Genomic DNA, 21396 nt, shown 5'->3' with positions numbered 1-21396 from the left:
CATTTTCTTTCATCTGAGAATATCTTTGTTTCCTCTCCATTCTTGAAGATTATTTGTACTTAGTATAGAATTCTGGGTTAACAGTTCTTGTCTTTCATTCCTTTAAAAATGTTGTGCCTCTGTGGTTTCTGATGAGAAATCTGCAGTCATTCAGAGGGTTGTTCTCCTATTTATAATGCGGTGATTTTTCCTTGCTGTATTCAGGCTTTTTGTCAAAAATCTTGTCTTTGGTTTTCAGCTGCATGATTGCGATTTGTCTGGGCCTGGATTTCTTTTATTTTCTTTTGCTTGGGGTTCCCTGAGTGTCTTAAATCTATAAATTTGTCTTTCACTAAATTTGGGAGGATTTCAGCCACCATTTGTCAAATTTTCTTTTCCACACCAGACTCTTACTCCTTTCTTGGGACTTTGATGACACAAATGTTCAACCTTTTGAATTCTTTCCCTCAGTTTCCTGAGTCTCTTAATTTTTTTTCATTTTTTTTCTCTCCGATGTTCAAATTAGATAATTTCTATTGATTTCTCTTCAAGTCCAATGACTTTCCTCTGCTATCTCCATTCTGCCATTTAACCCATCTAAAGAACATTTTTTACATTTCAGCTATTGTATTTTTCATCTCTAAAATTTCCACTTGATTCTTCTTTATATCTTTTGTTTCTTTACTGAGACTTCTTTTTGTTGTTGTTGTTGTTGTTGTTGTTGTTGTTGAGATGGAGTCTCGCTCTGTCGCCCAGGCTAGAGTGCAGTGGCACGATCTCCGCTCACTGAAACCTCCGTCTCCCGGATTCAAGTGATTCTCCTGCCTCAGCCTCCTCGGTAGCTGGGATTACAGGCACATGCTACCAGGCCCAGTTAATTTTTGTACTTTTAGTAGAGACGGGGTTTCACCATGTTGGTCAACCTGGTCTTGAACTCCTGACCTCAGGTGATCCGCCTGCCTCAGCCTCACAAAGTGTTGGGATTACAGGTGTGAGCCACCGCGCCTGGCCGACTTCTGTCTTTACATTTGTTTATTCTTACATCTTGGAGCATGGTTATTATAGCTGCTTTTGTCTGCTTTTGCCAATATTTTTGTCGTCTCGGAGTAGCATATGTTGTTTTTCTCTTTTCTTGTAGTAAAGGTTTTCCTGGTCATTTGTGTACCAAGTAATTTGGATTGAATCCTGGACATTTGGAATATTACAGACTCTATGTCTTATCATAAGGAGAATATTGATTTTGTTTGTTTTATCAGGCAATCTACATAGTTAGGTTCAGGCTTCAAGTTCTGACCCTTTTAGGGATGTGGTTCGAAAGTTGAGTCTGTTTTCAGAGCTTTCACAATGCTGTTTGGATTCTTCTATAGCTTATGCACCACTCAGTGGCAAGCCTGGGACCTGGATGGTAGCTAGTCCTATAGTTCTATAATCAAAGCCTTTGGTATACTGTTTAGGGTTAGATTCGTGCATGCACAGCTTAGAGGTGAGCCAGAAGATCACACCTCACTTTACAGGGTTACTTTCTTGAGCTCCTCCTCTTCACAGTCTTTCTGGCTCTTTGTGCTCCTTTCAGTGTCCTTTGATCAGATAACCAGGGCTTTAGTATCCCTGCTTTGTCTTGTACTTTATGACTTTATCTGTGTGGGGGTTAAGTGGTGGGAGGACAGAGAAAAAAAAAGCAATGAGGATTTGCTCCAAGCCCTTGAGACCACAGCTTCTGTGAGCAGAGAGGAGAATTCCCCTCCCTCAGAGTTTTAGGAACATGCCTGGAAGCTGTGGCCACCACTCCTGCCACTGCAGAATTGCTACCACATCATTGATTTTACTGTTAGTTTTGAAAAACCAATTTGGTTGAAATATAATTCACATATCATAATTCACCCACTAAAAGTACAGTTTATTGATTTTTAGTATATTCGCAGATACATGCAACTATTCGCACAATTTAATTTTGGAACACTTCATTACCCCAGAAAGAAATTCTTACTCATTACCAGTGACTTACACACATGCCTCCCGCTGTAGGCAACCATTAATCTATTTTCTGTCTTTACAGATTTACCAGGGCATTTTATACAAATGGCATCATATAATATATTATCTTTTGTGTTTGGCTTCTTTCACTTAATGTTTTCAAGGTTCATCCATGTTGTAGTAAGTACCAGTACTTTCTTCCTTTTCATTGCTGAATGATATTCAATTGTATGGATATATCACATTGCATGTATCTATTCATCAGTTGATGGATATTTGGGTTTTTCTACTTTTGGCTAATATGAATAATGCTGTTATGACAATTCATATACAGATACGTTTTCATTTCTCTTTGGTATATACCTAGGAGTAGAATGTCTGGGTCGTATGGGAATTCTATGCTTAACTTTTTGAGGAACTGCTGAACTGTATTTTGAAGTGGCTGTATCATTTTATGTTCCTACCAGCAGAGTATAAGATTTCCAGTTTCTCCACATCTTTGCCAACACTTATTATTGTCTGTCTTTCTTATTATACCCATCTTAGTGGGTGTGAAGTTATATTTCATTGTGATTTTGATTTGCATTTCCTTAGTGACTAGTGATATTGAGTATCTTTTCATGTGATTATTGACTAGTTTTATGTATTCTTTGGAGAAATATCTGTTCAAATCCTTTGTCCATTTTTATTGGTTATTTGTGTTTTTATTATTGAGTTGTATATATCCTGTATACAAGTCCCTTATCAGATGTACATTGTGCAAATATTTTCTCCCATTCTGTAGGTTGCCTTTCCACATTCTTGATAGTGTTCTTTGAGAAAAAACTATAAATTTTTGTAATTTTGATGAAGTTCAATTTATCTGTTCTTTTGTTGATTGTACTTTTGTTATTGTACCTACAAAATTATTACCTAACTCAAGATTACAAAGATTTACTGCTATGTTTTCTTCTAAGTAAGTGTTGTTATGCTATCGTCTCTTAGGTTTAGGAGGCCCATGATCAATCTTGTCTTAATTTTTGTGTACAGTGTGAAGTAAGAATAGAACTTTATTCTTTCACTTGTGGATACTAAGTTGCCCGACCACTATTTGTTAAAAAAACAAATAAAAAACTGTTCTTTCCCCACAAAATTATCTTGCTGTTCTTGTAAAGAATCAACCAGATACAAATGCAAGGGTTTATACCAATACCATACTATCTTAATTATTGTGGATTTATCGTAAATTTTAAAGTCAGAAAATGTGAGTCGTCCTTTGTTTTTCAAGATTATCTTGGGTATTCTCAATCCCTTGAATTTCCATATGAATTTTAGGGTCAGCTTGTCAATTTCTGAAAAAAACCCAGCTGGAATTTTGAAAGGGATTGGGTTGAATCTGTAAATTAATCTAAGCAGTATTGCCATCTTAGCAACATTGTATTTTCTGGTCCATGAATATGGGATATCTTTTAACAGCAACACTGGAAACTGGAAGACAATGGAAGATAACTTCAATGTGTTCAATACAAAACCCCGCAAAACTAAAATTCTAATTCCAGTGAAAGTATCTTTATAAAATGAAGGGAGAAGAAGTGAGCATTTGGTGACAGAGAGTATAGATAAATCTTCAAAGATTGTTGCTATAAAGGACAGCATAAAAAGGAGTGGTAGCTGGAGGGAGATATGAAGTTCATTTTTAAGATGAGCAATTTAAAAACATCTCATATAGAGAAGAAGGAAGTGATGAAACAGTGGAAATCGGGGCTAGTTGGAAGGATGATGTCCCTTAGTAACTTTTAGCAGGTGAGGAGGGTAGCATCCAAAAGGAGGTAAGGTGAGAGAAGGGTGAAGGATGAGGGTACAGAAGCTGAAGAATAATGATAGGAAGATCAAGAGTTCTCCATTAGACCACTGTGTGGAGTAGGTAGCAAAGTTATAAGGGAGACTGAAGGTAAAGAGTTTGTTGGAAATTTGAGAAAAACAGAAAAGTATGAAATTGTCATCTTGGGGAATAACAAAGCCATGAAAATAAAACAATTTAGCAGTTTTTAGTGCCTATATGATATAAATTTGAAGACAGCCTAGTTATCAGAGTTCTAAGATTTTTTTCCAGTGATGTTCAGGTTTGGTACAAGTCCAGAGTAAGTGATGCGGAGTAGAGGGAAGCATGGACGAGGCATGAATATTATGTGTAAAAGCATGGCTTTGGCCAGGTGTGGTGGCTCACGCCTGTAATCCAGCGCTTTGGGAGGCTGAGGCAGCAAGATCACTTGAGGTCAGGAGTTTAAGACCAGCCTAGCCAACATGGCAAAACCCTGTCACTACTATACAAAAATTAGCCAGGCATGGTGGTACACACCTGTAATCCCAGCTACTCGGGAGGCTGAGGTAGGAGAATTGCTTGAACCCGGGAGGCAGAGGTTGCAGTGAGCTGAGATCACACCACTGCACTCCATCCTGGGTGACAGAGCGAGACTCCATCTCAAAAACAAAAAAGCAAAAATGCATGCCAATGTGGTAAGCCACGATCTATTGGGTGAGGCAGTTAAAGAAGCAGGACTCAGAAGGAGGAAAGTGTGAGAAGTGAACAGGATAAGCAGAATGTAGGCCCTGAGAAGGGCAGACTCATGCACACATGGCCATTGGATACCTTGCAGAAATTAGTAATTCTCTTTGGGGTAGGTGCCAAATAAGTGGTACTTTACTCTGGCCACACATTATGGTCACCTGGGGACCTTTAAAAAATTTATCAGTGGGATTCAATCAAGCCCATTGGTTCAGGATCTCTGAGCATTAGTGTCTTTTAAAAGATGCTCAAGTGATTCTAATACACAGACAGAGCTGATAGCTGCTACAAGAGAGCATGGAGTGCTGGAGACCTCGAGGCCTGGAAATACAGAGCTGCTGCCTTGCACAGCTCCCAATGGCACATTGACATGGACTGCAGTGTCCCTGAGTAGAGGGTTATAGCAATCTTAGAGCATTTTAAGATTGACAACCCGTGAGAGGAGGTGTAGACCCATTAAATTATTAGGGATTTAAAATATCTAGAGCAGCAGTGATTCTAAACCCTGGCGAGGGGGCAGGTCAGAAAAACACTTCAATGCCTAGATAGCATCCGAGACATCAAAATCAAAATTACATCAAAATCACTGTGGTTGAAGCCCAGGCTAAATCAGGACATTGAAAAAGCTCCCCAGTTTTTTTTTGTATGGGAAATACTGGATGGGGTGCAGTGTTGGGTGGAGATTTGATGATTTCTGATGGAGTCGTGTTGAATTTGAGGAAGTTGTGCTTCATCCAGTTGGAGATGTCAAAGAAGCCATTAGCTCCAGGTCTGGAGCTTGGCAAAGTCTTGAGCTGAAGCAAAATAATCCTCTCCACTATGGGTGAATTGTTGATTGCTATATATTTTTAGAACATATTAGTTTTGTGATGTTCCAATGCAAGTCATAGTCTTTATAAATGACCATGTCTGCTCTCGGGTTTGAGCAGTATTCCCATAGCTAGAGAGGAGAATACAGTTCTGGCACTGATGTGGGATGCTTATAAAATGCAGTTAGAAGAGCATCGGGGAAGAGAGGTTTCTGCAGAGTTTGTGTGATCGTACCTGCTAATTTTAGAGTCAAAGGCCCAGATTGGAGAAAGACTCAGTAGAATGAGACCAGCTGAAGCTCCTGACTTACACAGCAGGGTCGTTCTTGGCCGTGTGCCCAGAGGGCGATGACCACATGCTTAGCAGGAAGGCACTATTGTTTCCTGTTTTGCTTGTTTGTGTGTTTGATTTTTTGTGTGTGTGTGACAGACATGTTGGTATTTCCTTTTATCTAAATGATACTATCCATTTCTACAGTTTTATATCTGTTTAAGAGGAAGTAGCTATCTTGAGGTAGTTTTTGAACTTTGACTACATGACTTTTAAGGTCCCTCAGTCCATTTTGATAATTTGTCAACATTAAAAGTAAATGAAAGCTTACGTTTTAGGATTCATATGAAATAAAAATCGAAGACATTTATTTTTGTGAGTTCCCTTAAAATGTGTCAAACTACCTGCATTGAATATTGTTGTGCTTGTTCAAGTGAGAATCTGGCCATTGTTGTGGGGTGACACAGTTCTTGCCACATCTGTTCTAAGGATCATCAGTGGATCAACCTCATTTGTGAAGCCTCTTCACATCCTCATATTTATTTTTGTGGAATATTTGTTTACTCAAGGCACTGACAATGCTCAAAGAATTCTATAGAATTATTTTAAAGGGCTTCCTTATTAAATTCTAATTTACCATATAAAATGCTTTGTCCAGATGAAAGTGACCCACGATTACACTTTGAAATGTAATTGACATTTCATTAGTGACTGTGGGTTTGTGTCTTGGAAGAGAGATTTTGTCTCCTTAGGGCCAGGGTGGCCCATGGTACAATTCCAGGGGAAAATGTTGCAGCTGGCTGGTAATGTCTAGGGCCTGGCTCCCAAATCTCCTTGTTACATTGTTGATTAGTCTGTATCTCACGTTTTTATTTATGTATTTCTGGGGTTATTGGAAATAATATTGCAGTTGTCCTCTTGACCATTGTGTTTAAGTGGTAGCAGTAGCAGTGGTGCTAGGAGTGGTCTAGTGAGATCTAACCTCTAGCAAGTCCTTTCTCTGCGCCAAGAACCCTTTATGTGTTTATATATATTATTTCTTTTCATCTCTACAGTAACCCTATGAGGAAGGTGCCATTGCCATCCACGTTGTATAAAAGAAGAGATGAAGTAACTTCCCCAAACTTTGGGGTTAGAATTGGATCCCTGGCTGTCTGGGCTCCAACTTAAGTTCCCTGGAGATTCAGCACTAGGAGGTGCAGGATTAATGAGATCTGCTTCTGCCCTAGAGAAAAGCAGGAACTGGGGCATGGGAGTGGATATGACAGCACAGTGAAGTTGGGTTCATCTGGACAGGCACAGAGGTTAAAGAGCCTCCATGTGATGTGTGCCTGTGCCATCTAACCCTGCTCAGTCCAGTGGCATTCCAGTGGCTCCGAAGAGACAGGAGAGACCTCCTGCTTTGAGGAAGAGGATGGTTTCCTGCCATCATTTCTATGTCATGGAGCAACTTTGGTGGCCCCCACATACCCAGTATACAATCTTTACTGCTTTCTTGTGTGTACTGTTCCTTAGAAGCAAGAGGGATGCTGAGTAGTTGTTAGGTCCACAGTAGCTGGTGTGAGGCCAGAAGTTTTGTCAAAATCCCAAATAATGGTAAATTGTAAGCTGATCTCATCCAATTTATTTATCTTGCATAGGCTATCCCCATATTCTTATTTAACTTGAGCTGGTTCAGGGTTACTAAAAGCAGTGTGTGTGTGTGTGTGTGTGTGTGTTGGGTACACTGGGTTTTTATGCATTCCTGTCCTCAGAAAGGACCCAGTGAATGGATGAGAGGGCAGCCCTGTCTCTGTCACCCTGGCCATGTTAGCTTTGGGGGATGGAGCATTGAGGCCATAGTCGATTACATCACGAGGACAGTGACTTTGTGTGTCAGCGCTGACTTTATGGCCTTCTCTGAGACCACACTATAAGCAAGACTGTCTTATAGACATTTCCAGGGCCCTGAAAAGTACCTTGAGAGGAGAAACAAAAAGGTTTTCTTTAATGTCTACATTATTCTCACAATTATTGTTTGCAATAGAAATCCCTGTTCCAATTTAATAAGTAAAGAGAAAGTTAAAATAATGATGAATGGTAATAATGTAAAACTTAAACTACAAAATAAAAAGAAAGATACACTGTAAAAGAGTTATTCTGTGTTTAGAAAGAAAAAGCAACAGAGGACCCACAGGCCCTTAGTCAGAGGTGTGGAAGTTGAAAGCAGGTGTCCACAGGCACTGAAGTGTTACTGGGCACAGCTAACTCCATGGCCAGTGGGGCAAGACTGAGCAAGGGGCAGCAGCTGGGCTCCTCATGCTCAGTGGAGTCCCACTGGAGGTGAGGCTGGAGTCCTCAGCTCTGCTCCCTTGCTCTGTGACACATGATGTGCCTCTGCAGAAGGGCTTAAGCTCATAACCCCTTTCTAGCAGGCACCAGGTAGACACCACCAGCCACTGCACACCCCTGTTTGCCTTGCTGCCTGCCTGGCTGCCAGTCTGTTAACAGACCTAGGCCACCACTGGATGGAAAACAAGCAAACAGGCAAGGCCAAAGCTCGAAGGTAGATTGAGAAGCATTTCAGTGAAAACACCATTCTTACTTGAAAATTTCTTTGACGTTGAAGACCAGTCCTTTTTTTTTTTTTTTTTTTTTTCTGAGACAGAGTCTCACTCTGTCGCCCAGGCTGGAGTGCACTGGCGTGATCTCTGCTCACTGCAAGCTCCACCTCCTGGGTTCACGCCATTCTCCTGCCTCAGCCTCCCGAGTAGCTGGGACTACAGGCGCCTGCCACCATGCCCGGCCAATTTTTGTGTGTGTATGTGTTTTTTTTTTGAGACGGAGTCTCGCTCTGATGCCCAGGCTGGAGTGCAGTGGCGCAATCTCGGCTCACTGCAAGCTCCGCCTCCCGGGTTCACGCCATTCTCCTGCCTCAGCCTCTCCGAGTAGCTGGGACTACAGGCGCCCACCACCACACCTGGCTAATTTTTTTGTATTTTTAGTAGAGACGGGGTTTCACCATGGTCTCAATCTCCTGACCTCGTGATCTGCCCGCCTCGGCCTCCCAAAGTGCTGGGATTACAAGCGTGAGCCGCCGTGCCCAGCCAAAGACCAGCACTTTTGTTTAAGGACTGCACAGTTTAGGTTTTCCTTACGTGATGCCTCCTATCTGGTACTAATGGACAGGAAAGGCCCCATTGAGAGTTCTCACCCTGTAGCATTCTAGCTCGCCCTCAGATATATAAAGTTCTCTTGTGTTTTCAAATGCTTCTGGCACCATCAGGCTGAAAACCATGTATGCCACATATTATTAATACTTCCTCGCTTTCCCCCTCCTTCCATTCCTCCTCCTTCCCTCTCTCCTATCTTCCCTTATTATCTCTCCCACTTTCACTTCCCCTCTTCCCACCTTCCCTTCATCTCTCTCCTCCTTAAATAGAATTATCTCTCTTCTCTTTTTCACACACACACACACACAAACACACACATAGAGGAACACACACATAATCACACACACACACCATCTCTGTCTCTCTCTCTCTCTCTCACTCTCTCCCTCTTTCTTCTGTGCCAGCCAACTAGACTAATAAGGAGACCAACCAGTTATTCCAGGAGAACCTCCTTCATACCCCTACTCCAGCAGCTCTCAAACTGTGGTCTGTGGACCCCTGGGGTTCCTGGGAAGCTTTCAGGAGGTTCACAATGTCAAAATGATTTTCATAATAATATTAAAAGTGCAAATCTGGAGGCATCACATTACCTGATTTCAAACTATACCATAAGCCCATAGTCACCAAAACAGCATGGTACTGTTATAAAAACAGGCACATAGACCAATGGAACAGAATAGAGAACTCAGAAATAAACCCAAATACTTACAGCCAACTGATCTTCAACAAAGCAAACAAAAACAAAGTGGGGAAAGTACACCTTTTTCAACAATGGTGCTGGGATAATTGGCTGGCCACATGTAGGAGAATGAAAATGGATCCTTGTCTGTCACCTTGTACAAAAATCAACTCAAGATAGATTAAAGACTTAAATCTAAGACATGAAACTATAAAAATTCTAGAAGATAACATTGGAAAAACCATTCTAGACCTTGGCTTAGGCAAGGATTTCATGACCAAGAGCCCAAAAGCAAATGCAATAAAAACAAAGATAAATTGCTAGGACTTAATTAACCAAAGAGCTTTTGCATGGCAAAAGGAACAGCCAGCAGAGTAAACAGACAACCCACAGAGTGGGAGAAAATCTTCACAATCTATATGTCTGACAAAGGACTAATATCCAAAATCTACAATGAACTCAAAACAAGAAAAAAAAATCCCATTAAAAAGTAGGCTAAGGACATGTATAGACAATTCTCAAAAGAAGATATACAAATGGCCAACAATCATATGAAAAAATGCTCAACATCGCTAATGAGCAGAAAAATGCAAATCAAAACCATAATGCAATACCACCTTACTCCTGCAAGAATGGCCATAATCAAAAAAATCAAAAAATAGTGGATGTTGGCATGGATGCAGTGAACAGGGAACACTTCTACACTGCTGGTGGGAATGTAAACTAGTACAACTACTACGGAAAACAGTGTGGAGATTCCTTAAAGAACTAAAAGTAGAACTACCACTTGATCCAGCAATCCCTCTACTTGGTATCTACCCAGAGAAAAGTCATTATACAAAAAAGATAACTGCACATGCGTGTTTATAGCAGCACAATTCTCAATTGCAAAAATGTGGAACTGATCCAAATGCCCATCAATCAATGAATGGATAAAGAAACTGTGGCATATATATCTATATCTATATCTATATCACAGTTTATATATCACTATATATATATATATATATATGATGGAATACTACTCAGTCATAAAAAGGAATGAATTAATGGCATTGCAGCAACCTGGATGAGATTGGAGACCATTATTCTAAGTGAAGTAACTCAGCAATGGACAACCAAACATCGTATGTTCTCATGCATAAGTGGGAGCTAAGCTATGAGGATGCAAAGGCATGAGAATGACACAATGGACTTTGAGGACATGGGGAAAGAGTGGGAAGAGGGTGAAGGATAAAAGACTAGAAATAGGGTGCAGTGTATACTGCCTGGGTGATGGGTGCACCAAGATCTCACACATCACCACTAAGGAACTTACTCGTGTAACCAAACACCACCTGTCCCCCAATAACCTATGGAAATATAAATAAATATTTGGTAGAATTCTCCAGTGACACTGCCTGGGTCTGGAGATTTCTTTTTTGGGGAGTCTGTTAAAAAAAGAAAAAGTCATTTGCCTTTTTCACTATGTGAACATTTGGGCCATGGTACAAGAAGTAATGGTGGTAAAACTGCTGGCACCTTAGCTTGAATCAAGCTTGTGGCATCAAACTGCACCATTAGTCATTGTATTCCTCACTGTTTTGCACAATGTAAAGGTAAATGCTAATTTCCCTTAGTAATGTCCCTGATGAAACAGTAAAAATGACTCATTTTATTAAATATTGACCCTTGACTACAAGTCGTTTTAATATTCTGAGCACTTCTGCTGCATATAATGGTGGTCTTAAAACGAAATCACCATCTGTGCAGTTGTTTCAGTTACAAGCTGAACTGGCCCCCTTTTCCATGAAACACCACTTTTACTTGAAAGAATGACTGACAAACTATGTTTACTCAGACTTTGCTATATGGCAAAGATTTTTTTTTTTTTCAAAAATGATGGGGGTAAGTCTCTCAGTTAAAACAATTAATACCATTTGTTGCTTTCCAGTCAACATTCATATTCTTTAAAACATGACCTAAATAGCTTACCAGCACTTAAATTCTGCATTAATATTGGCGGTAATATTAGTGAATGTGATTTTTGATATTGCATAATATATAGTATGTCAACATTTGAAAAAGTTTCATAACTCAGCAAGCTAATGTTTTCCAGATGACTAATGCATGATGTAGCAAAATTATGCATGAATAAAAGATTTATTTGAAGTGTAAGCTAGACCAGTGGATTTTAGAGTAACAGAGTACAAAATGTTCATTGATGTCATGTTAGATTCCACAGTGCCACTAGCTTTTAAGCAACTATCACTTGTCAAGTTTCAGAATGATATCAAAGAATATCCTACAATTATTTGCAAAACCTACTAAAATACTCCTCACTTTTCCAACTACATTTCTCTATGAGGATAGATTTTCCTCATATACGTCATCCAAAACAACATAATTTTGCTTTGTAGTTGTACTGTATTTGTTTGTATGTATCCATACTTTAGCATTACATGTTTTCAACTTTACATAAATGGAATCATACTGTATACATTTTGTGTTTTTCTTTCTTCATTGATTCAACATATACTTTGAAATTCATCTGCATCACTGTAGGTACCTGGAGTTCTTTCATATTCAGTGTTTTATTTGTATATGAATATGCCACATTCATTTATAAATTATTTTAAAATTCTAATTTTAGATTCAGTGGCTATGTGTGCAGGTTTGTTACAAGGGTATATTGTGTGATGCTGGGGTTTGGGCTTCTATTAATCCCATCACATACACAGTGAACATAGTACCCAACAGGTAGTTTTTCAGCCCTTGCCCCCTCTCTCCCTCTCTTCCTTTGGCATTTCTAGCATCTGTTATTCCTGTCTTTATGTCTGTGCGTACCCAAGATTTAGCTCTCACATACAATGTTTGGTTTTCTGTGTTAATTGCACTAGGATAATGGCCTCCAACTCCACCTGTGTTGTTTGAAAAGGACATTATTTCATTCTTTTTTATGGCTGCAGAGTATTCCATGGTGTATATGAAACACATTTTCTTTATTCAGTCCATCACTGATGGGCATCTAGGTTGATTCCATGTCTTTGTTGCTGTGAATAGTGCTACAGTGAATATACGTATGCATGTATCTTTTGGGTAGTACAATTTATTTTCTTTTGGGTAGATACCCAGTAATGGGATTGCTGGAGTAAATGGTAGTTCTCTTTTTAGTTCTTTGAGACATCTCCAAACTGCTTTCTACAGTGGCTGAACTAATCTACTTTCCCACATGCAGTGTATAAGTGTTCCCTTTTCTCTGTAGCCTCACTGTCTGTTATTGTTTGGATTTTTAATAATGGCCATTCTGACTGGTATGAGATGGTATCTCTTTGTGGTTTCGGCATGCATTTCTCTGATGATTAGTGATGTTGAGCAGTTTTTCATATGTTTGTTGGCCACTCACATGTCTCTTTTTGAGAAGTGTCTCTTCATGTCCTTTACCCACTGTTTAATGAGGTTGTTTCTTGCTTATTAATTTGTTTGCATTCCTTATAGATTATGGATATTAGTCCTTTGTCAGAGGCATAGTTTGTGAATATTTTCTGCCATTTCTCTAGGTGGTATATTTGCTCCGTTAGTTTATTTTGCTGTGCAGAAGCTCTTTAGTTTAATTTTGTCCCACTTGTCAATTTTAGTTTTTGTTACAATTGCTTTTGAGGACTTAGTCGTAAGTTCTTTGCCTAGGCTGCTGTCCAGAAGGGTATTTTCTAGGTTTTCTTCTAGGATTTTTATAGTTTGAGGTCTTACATTTAAGATTTTAATCCATCTTGAGTTAATTTTTTATATGGCGATAGGGAGGGGTCCAATTTCATTCTTCTGCATATGGCTAACCAGTTTTCCCAGCACCATTTGTTGAATAGGGAGTCCTTTCCCCATTGCCTGTTTTTGTTGACTTTGTTTCTATTCAACAATGACTAGTTCAACTCATCCTGAAACAAATAATAATTATACGTAGGGTGGGAAGATTAGTTGGTTGTAGATGTGTGGCTTTACTTCTGGGCTGTCTATTTTGTTCCATTGATCTATGTGTCCACTTTTGTATCAGTACCATGCTGTTTGGGTTACTGTGGTCTTGTAGTATAGTTTGAAGTTGGGTAATGTGATGCCTCCAGCTTTGTTCTTTTTGCTCAGGATTTCTTTGGCTATTCGGGCTCTTTTTGATGTCATATAAATTTTGGATTTTTTTCTAATTCTCCAAAAAATGACATTAGTTATTTGATAGCAGTAGTGTTAAATCTGTAAATTGCTTTGGGCACTATGACCTTTTTTTTTTTTTTTTTTTTTTTGAGTCAGAATCTCTGTTGCCCAGGCTAGACTGCAGTGGCATGATCTTGGCTCACTGCAACCTCTGCCTCCCAGGTTCAGGCGATTCTCAAGCCTCAGTCTCCTGAGTAGCTGGGATTACAGGTGCCTGCCACCACACCCAGCTAATTTTTGTATTTTTTGTAGAGACGGACTTTCACCATGTTGGCCAGGCTGGTCTCGAACTCCTGATCTCAAATGATCCACCTGCCTCAGCCTCCCAAAGTGCTAGGATTACAGGTGTGAGCCACCATGCCCGGTCGAACATTTTAACAATATTGATCTGATTCATGAGCATGGACTGCATTTCCATTTGTGTCATCTGTAATTTCTTTTATCAGTGTTTTTGAGTTCTCCTTTAGAGATGTTTCGCCCTCTTGGTTAAGTATTCCTAGGTATTGTATTTTTTTGTGTGGCCATTGCAAATGGCATTGTGATCTTGATTTGACTCCCAGCTTGAATGTTATTGGTGTATAGAAATGCTACTGATTTTTGCACATTGATTTTGTATCCTGAAACTTCACTTACTATGGTTATCAGATCTAGTGCCCTTTTCATGGAGTCTTTAGGGTTTTACAAGGTATGGAATTATGTCATTCACGAAGAGAGATAGTTCGACTTCCTTTTTAAAAAAAAAAAAATTTTTACTCCTTTTATTTCTTCCTCTTGCCTGATTGTTCTGGTTAGGACTTCCAGTACTATGTTGAATACGAGTGGTGAAAGTGGGCATCCTCAAGTTGTTCTAGTTTTTAAGGGGAATGCTTCCAGCTTTTGCCCATTATGTGTGATGTTTGAATATGCCACTTTTAAAATGCACTCTACTGGATAAGCATTTGGATTCTTTGCAGTTTGGAACTATTATAACACTGCCATTAGCCTTCTCAGACTTGTACTCTGGTGTGTATGTGGGTAGGTTTGTCTAGGGGTATATAATGATGTGGCATTGTTGGCTCATGGGGGATATCTGTCTCAAATTCACACACTGAATACCAAACTGTTTTCCAAAGTGGATGTGCCAATGTATACTTCCACCAGCAGTGTACGAGAGCTCACTTTACTCCACATCCTCACCAAAATTTGTTTTTTTTATTTTTATTTTTTATTATACTTTAAGTTTTAGGGTACATGTGCACAACGTGCAGGTTAGTTACATATGTATACATGTGCCATGTTGGTGTGCTGCACCCATTAACTCGTCATTTAACATTAGGTATATCTCCTAATGCTATCCTTCCCCCCTCCCCCAACCCCACGACAGGCCCCGGTGTGATGTTCCCCTTCCTGTGTCCATATGTTCTCATTGTTCAAGTCCCACCTATGAGTGAGAACATGTGGTGTTTGGTTTTTTGTCCTTGTGATAGTTTGCTGAGAATGATAGTTTCCAGCTTCATCCATGTTCCTACAAAGGACAGACTTTAAAATGTGTGCTCACATGGTGGATGTTTGAGTATCTTTTTTTCACTGGTAACTACTAAAGTTCAGCACCTTTCCATGCTGTTTGTAAGAGCCCTACACTGGAAGCAACCCAAATGTCTGTTAAGGGTATAATGCAAAAATAAATTGTGATGTATTGACACAAAGGAATGCTATGCTATTATAACATTGCTGTGAATATTCTTGTGCATGTTTTTAATGGCCATATCTATGTATTTCCGTTGAGTAATACCTCGGAATGAAATTGCTGGTTCATAGGGTATTTGTACGTTTAGCTTTGGTAGATACTGCCTAATGGTTTTCAATGGGTAGTTGTCCCAATTTACAGTCCCATCATTATAATAAACCTTCTCATGATTTTTATTTTGATCTACTTCCACATGTACAGAAAAGTTGCAAAAGTGACACAAAGGACCCCCATATATGTTTTACTCAAATCAACCAATTGCAACTGTATGCCTTTTAACTCATTTGCTCTATCTATATATATTTTATGTATATGGTATGTCATATTTTATATATATGGTATGTCATATATATAAAATATATATAGTAGCTATGTGTGTTTGTGTATATATAGGCACATGTGCATATTTATGAATACATATATATGTGTGTGTGTGTATATCATCATGGGATTTTTTTTTCTGAACCATTTGAGACTGGTAGAGACATCATGCCCCTTTACCACAAAAAATCTCAGTGCATATTTTCTTTTATAAAAAGGACACTCTCTTTCATGACTAAGTACAATTATTAAAATCAGAAAATTTAATGCATACAATTCCAGTATCTAATCTACACTCCATATTCAATTTTATCAATTCTCTCAATAATGTCTTTTATAGCTATTATTTTCCTGGTCCAGGGTTCAATCCAGGATCTTAGGTTGCACTTAATTGTCATGTCTTCTTAGTCTCTTTTAGTCTGGAACAGGTCCTAAGCCTTTCTCTGTCTTTCTTGATTTGGTGTTTTCCAAGAGCATGGACAAGTTAATTTGTAGGATGTCTGCCAATTTGATTTTTCTGAGGTTTCTTAAAGTCCCGTTATGGATTTTTTCCAGTAATGCCACGGAAGTGATGTTATGTCCCTCCTAGTGTATTGTATCAAAAAGGCGTATGATGTTTATTTGTCCCATTACTGGTTATGTTCATTTTGGTCACTTGGTTAAGATAGTGGAAGTTTCTCCCCTGTAAAATTATTTCCCTTTGTAATTAATAGGATTTTGCTCATTAAACTTTTATCTAATAGTTATCTACTAGCTTTAGCACTCATTGATGAATTTCTATTATTCCTCCTACATTGGCATTCTTCTGTATGTAAGAGGTTTATCTTCTCCATTTACTTAATCATCTATTTATATGGACTTATGGATCTTATTTTACCCAGTAGATTATATTCTGTTACTACCATTATTTATTGTGATGCTCAGGTTGGCCCAGATTTGGTGGGTGGGGAATCCCTTCAAACTAGCTCTCTGTCCTTTGGATTTGTGTCCACTGTTCTCTTAACACCTCCTTCCTTTCTGGTGCAAGGAGGTTGTCTAGGATTTCCTTTTACAGTCTTTGCTCCAGCACTGAAATCAGCCTTTTCCTAGGAAGTTCTGTTTTCTTTTATTTAGGGAATGTTATTTAGAAATAAAAATTTGGGTGCTGGATGTGCTCATTGCTTCTAGGCTTTGTCATAATTAAGAAATGTAGATATGTATCAAAAATGAGAACTTATATTGATACTTTCAGCCGTAATCTGCACAACCCTTCCCATCTTGGTAACTCCTTTTACCAGTAGTAAGACACTTTGCTTTCAATAATCTTAATATATTTACTCATTTGTTCAAATCTAGAATACATAGAAAGTGGTATCAGAATTGCCATCAAATACTAAAGAAAAAAAATCAACCAAGTATAGTTCAACATTTGTGTGGTAGTATTTTTGGGTATAATTTACATCAGTAAAACGCAGGTTTTAAGTGTGCAATTGAACAGATTCTGGCAAATGCATCTACCAATATAAATGACACCCCTACCAAGATACAGAAATTTTCTCTCACCCCAGAAAGTTTCACTGTGCCCTGTTCCAGTTAATACCCTCCAAAAGCAACAAGTTTTCTAAAAATTATTTAGAATGTATTTGTTTTGCCAATGTTAAAACTTCAGGTAGGCCGGGCCTGGTGGCTCATGCCTGTAATCCCAGCATTTTGGGAGGCAGAGGCAGGTGAATCACCTGAGGTCAGGAGTTTGAGATGAGCCTGACTAACATGGAGAAACCCTGTCTCTACTAAAAATACAAAATTAGCCTGGCATGGTGGTGCATGCTTGTAATCCCGGCTACTCAGGAGGCTGAGGCAGGAGAATAACTTGAACCCGGGAGGTGGAGGTTGCACTGAGCCGAGATCGCACTCCAGCCTGGACGAGAGTGAAACTCTGTCTCAAAAAAAAAAAAATTTATGTAAAAACTACTGTGGAGTTTGATTTCTCTTGTTTCCAGCTTCTATGAGATTTACCCATATGGCCGAGTATATCCATATGTCATTCTTTTTATCATTGAATAGTAAGTATTCTGTTGTAAAGAACATATGTATACATATATGTGTGTGTGTGGTGTGTGTATGTACATATATACACACCACAGTCATTACCCATTCTCTTCTTGATGGACATTTGGGTTGTTTTCAGTGTTGTGTCACTATTAATAAAGCTGTTTTAATCATTCTTGTACAAGTCTCTGTGTGTGTAGACACATGTTTTCATTTCTCTTGCATAAATACCTAGTGGGGAAACCCCAGGGTAATAGGGTTGATATTTGCTTAGTTTTATAGAAAGCTATCATATCTTTTTCCAAATGAGTGGCATCATTTCTATGTTCCCTCCAGTAATGTAAGCAAGTTCCAGATGCTCCCTATCCTTGCCAACACTTGATGTTGTAAGATGTTAATTTTAGCCATTCTGGTGGGTATCAAGTGGTATCTGTTTGAGGTCTAAGTTTTCATTTTCCTGATAACTGATGATGTTGAGCACTTTTTCATGTACTGTTGACCATTTCTTTTTTCATATTTTTTAAATTTTATTATTATTATACTTTAAGTTTTAGGGTACATTTCTATATCTTCCTTTTCCAAATTTTTGGCAATTTTTTTAAAAAAATTAGATAATCTGCCTTTTCATTGTTGCCATAGGACTTTTATCATAGAGGTTAGAATTAAGTCATTTGTCAAGTCTGTGTCTTGTAAATATTTTTTTCTCATTTGGGGATTTGTCTGTTTATTTTCTAAATGATGCTTTTCAGTGAGTTGAAGTTTTCATGTTTTGATAAAGTCTAACATGTTCATTTTTTTCTTTTATGATCACTGCTTTCTGTGTTCTAAGAAATCTATAGCTACCCCCAATTGTGAAGATAGAAGACTGTGTTTACTTCTGAAAAAGGTTATAGTTGTAGGTTTAATGTTTAGTTTTGTGACCTATCTTGAATTAGTCTTTGTTTGTGGCATTAGGTAGGAAGTGAATTACATTATTTTCACACATGAAAACGCAGCTATTCCCAGCACCTTCTGCTGAAGCCTTCCACCTCTGAATTACCTTGTCATGGTTGTGGGTTTCTTTCTAGCTCTCCTGTATTTTGTACCATTGAGCTATATCCTCATCTTTGTCCCATTGATTTATATGTTTGCCTTCATGCCCATATCATATTGCCTTGATTACTGTAGCTTTATAGTAACTCTTTAAGTTCTGTAAGACTTCCAGCTTTATATTTTCTGGATAATTTTGGCTATTCTAGATCAATTGTATTTTTATTTAAAATTTTGAATAATTTTGTCAGTTTCTACAAAAAGGCCTACTGGGATTTTTAGAAATAGAATTGTCTTGAATGTATAGATTAATTTTGGGAGAACTGACCCTAATATTGATGTTTTGAATCTATGAATGTAATATATTTTTCTATTTTGTAAGGTCGTCTTTAATGTCTCTCAGCAGAGGTTTTTGTTTTAGTGTAGAAAGCCATGGCACCCTTTGCTAAATTTATTCTGGATTATTTTATGTTTTTTCAAAGCCATTATAAATTGATTTCTTTTAATTTCATTTTCCAACTTTTTGCTACTAGTATATAAAAATATAATTGATGTTTTTGGCATATTGACCTTGTAACTTGCAGCCTTACTAAATGCATTTATTGATAATAGCTTTTAGAATTTGCTACACTGACATTCATATCATCTACAAATAGCAAAACTTTTCATTTTTCCTTTTTAACCTTTTTCCCTCTTTTCTACTTTATTGCACTGGCTACAATCTTTCATACAAGTATTAAGACTAAATATGCTTAACTCGTTTTTAATCATAAGGGAAAATAATTCAACGTTTCATCATAAAGTAAGATTTAAGGATGGAATTTAAAAAAACGCCCTGTATTGCAGGAGGAATTCTTTCTTATTTCAAGGTTGCAGGATTTTTTTTAAATGAATAGGTATTAAATTTAGCAAATGTTTTACTCTTTTTTAGTTAATATAGTAAATAATTTTTATTGGTTTTTCAATGTTTGCCCTATCTTACATTCTTGGGATACACTCTACTTGGTCTTGATCATTTTTCATGTATTACAGGATTCAACTAATACAGTATGAGTGATTATGGCAATGTTCATGTTGGTTGTTGATCTGTTCTTTTCTTTTCACATTCTTCTTTTAGTGTCAGAGGTATGCTAGCCTCATGCCAAACTTGGGAAATGAGTTTTTCTTTCTCTTATCTTCTTAAAGTTGTATAAAATTACTATTATTTCTTCCTTAAATATTTGATAGAATTCACCAGTGAAGTCACCTATGTCTTTTTTAAGGTAAGAATTTTCATAATAAATACAATTTTCTTAGCAGATACAGATTCAGAATAAAATATGCAGTTCAGATTTTCTGTTTCCTTTTATGTCACATTTAGTAAGTTGTGTTTTAAAAGAAATTTGTCTAACTCATCTAAATGTCTAATTTATGAACATATTTCTTCACAGTATTTTCTTATTATTTTTATGTGTGTAGAATCTGAGGTTTTGTTCCCTCCTTCATCTGTGATGCTGATGATATAAGCGAGCTCCTGCTTTCCCTCTTTCCCTCCCTCACCTCCTCATTTCTCTCTTTCATCAGTCTTGCTAGGTGTTTGTTTACCAGTCTTATGAATCTTTCAATGAATCAAATTTTAGGTTGTTTAATTTTCTCTCTTATGATTTCCTTCCTTCTTTTCTTTCTTTCTTTTTTTTTTTTTTAGATGGGGTTTCAACATGTTGGCCAGGCTGGTCTCAAACTCCTGGCCTCAAGTTATGTGCCTGCCTTGGCCTCCCAAAGTGCTGGGATTACAGGCATGAGCTACCATCCACAGCTGTTGATTTTCTTTATTTTCTATTTCACTGATTTCACCTTTCTTTTTTCCTTCTTTCTACTTACTTTGGTCTTGATTTGCTTATCTTTCATATATACTTAAGGTGAAAACTTAGATCACTAATTTTAAGCCATTCCTCATTTATGTGTTTAATACTGTAACTTTCACTGGAAGCACAGTTTGGCTGCATTACCAAAATTATGTTTTTATTATCTTCAAGTTTAAAATTATTTTCTAACCTCCCTTGTGTTTTTCCTTTCACTCATGAGTTATTTACATGCATGTTATTTAGTATCCAAATATTTGGGACTTTTTTACATATCTCATTTTTCATGATTGCCAGATTAATTCCTTTTTTGTCATAGGACATATTCTGTGTTATCTCAGCATTTTGAATTTTATTGAGACATGTTTGGTGGATCAGCATATGGCTTTTTCACCAAGATATAAAGGCTCTTTTTGCACTTGAAAAAAATTATATTTTACAGTTTGAATTAGAGTATTCTGTAAATGACAATTAGGTTATATTTGTTGATGATTTTCTGGTCTTCTATATCCCTACCTTTTCTGTCTAGTTGTTCTAGCAGTTCCTTTAGAAATATTCATCAAAATCATCCACTATGGTTGTGGATTTGTCTGTATTTCCTTTTAGTCTTGTCATATTTTGCTTTATATATTTTGAAATCGTGTATTTATATACATTTATTGTCTTCCTGGCAAATTAATATTTTCATTATAATGAGATGTTTATCTCTGGTAATACTTTTTTTCTTGAAGTCTCTTTTGTTTGATTGTAATACATCCATTCCAACTTTCTTATGCTCACAGTTTGCATGTCATATATATTTTTAACCCCTTTTCATTCAAGCTACCTATGTCTTTATATTTAAAGTGAGTATCTGTAAATAA

At 37.6% G+C, this 21396-nt stretch overlaps 1 protein-coding gene across 4 annotated transcripts in view; it reads left to right on the top strand.

Annotated features, from left to right (window-relative positions):
• The window catches only part of OTUD7A (OTU deubiquitinase 7A), a 385873-nt gene that overhangs the window by 102540 nt on the left and 261937 nt on the right, over positions 1–21396 (top strand). The window lies entirely within an intron of this gene.

The sequence above is a fragment of the Nomascus leucogenys genome, chromosome 6, assembly GCF_006542625.1.
Source record: "Nomascus leucogenys isolate Asia chromosome 6, Asia_NLE_v1, whole genome shotgun sequence".
Classification (NCBI taxonomy): Eukaryota; Metazoa; Chordata; class Mammalia; order Primates; family Hylobatidae; genus Nomascus; species Nomascus leucogenys.
The sequence above is the reverse complement of the archived record's forward strand: the minus strand, read 5'-3'. Positions and strand labels throughout refer to the sequence as shown.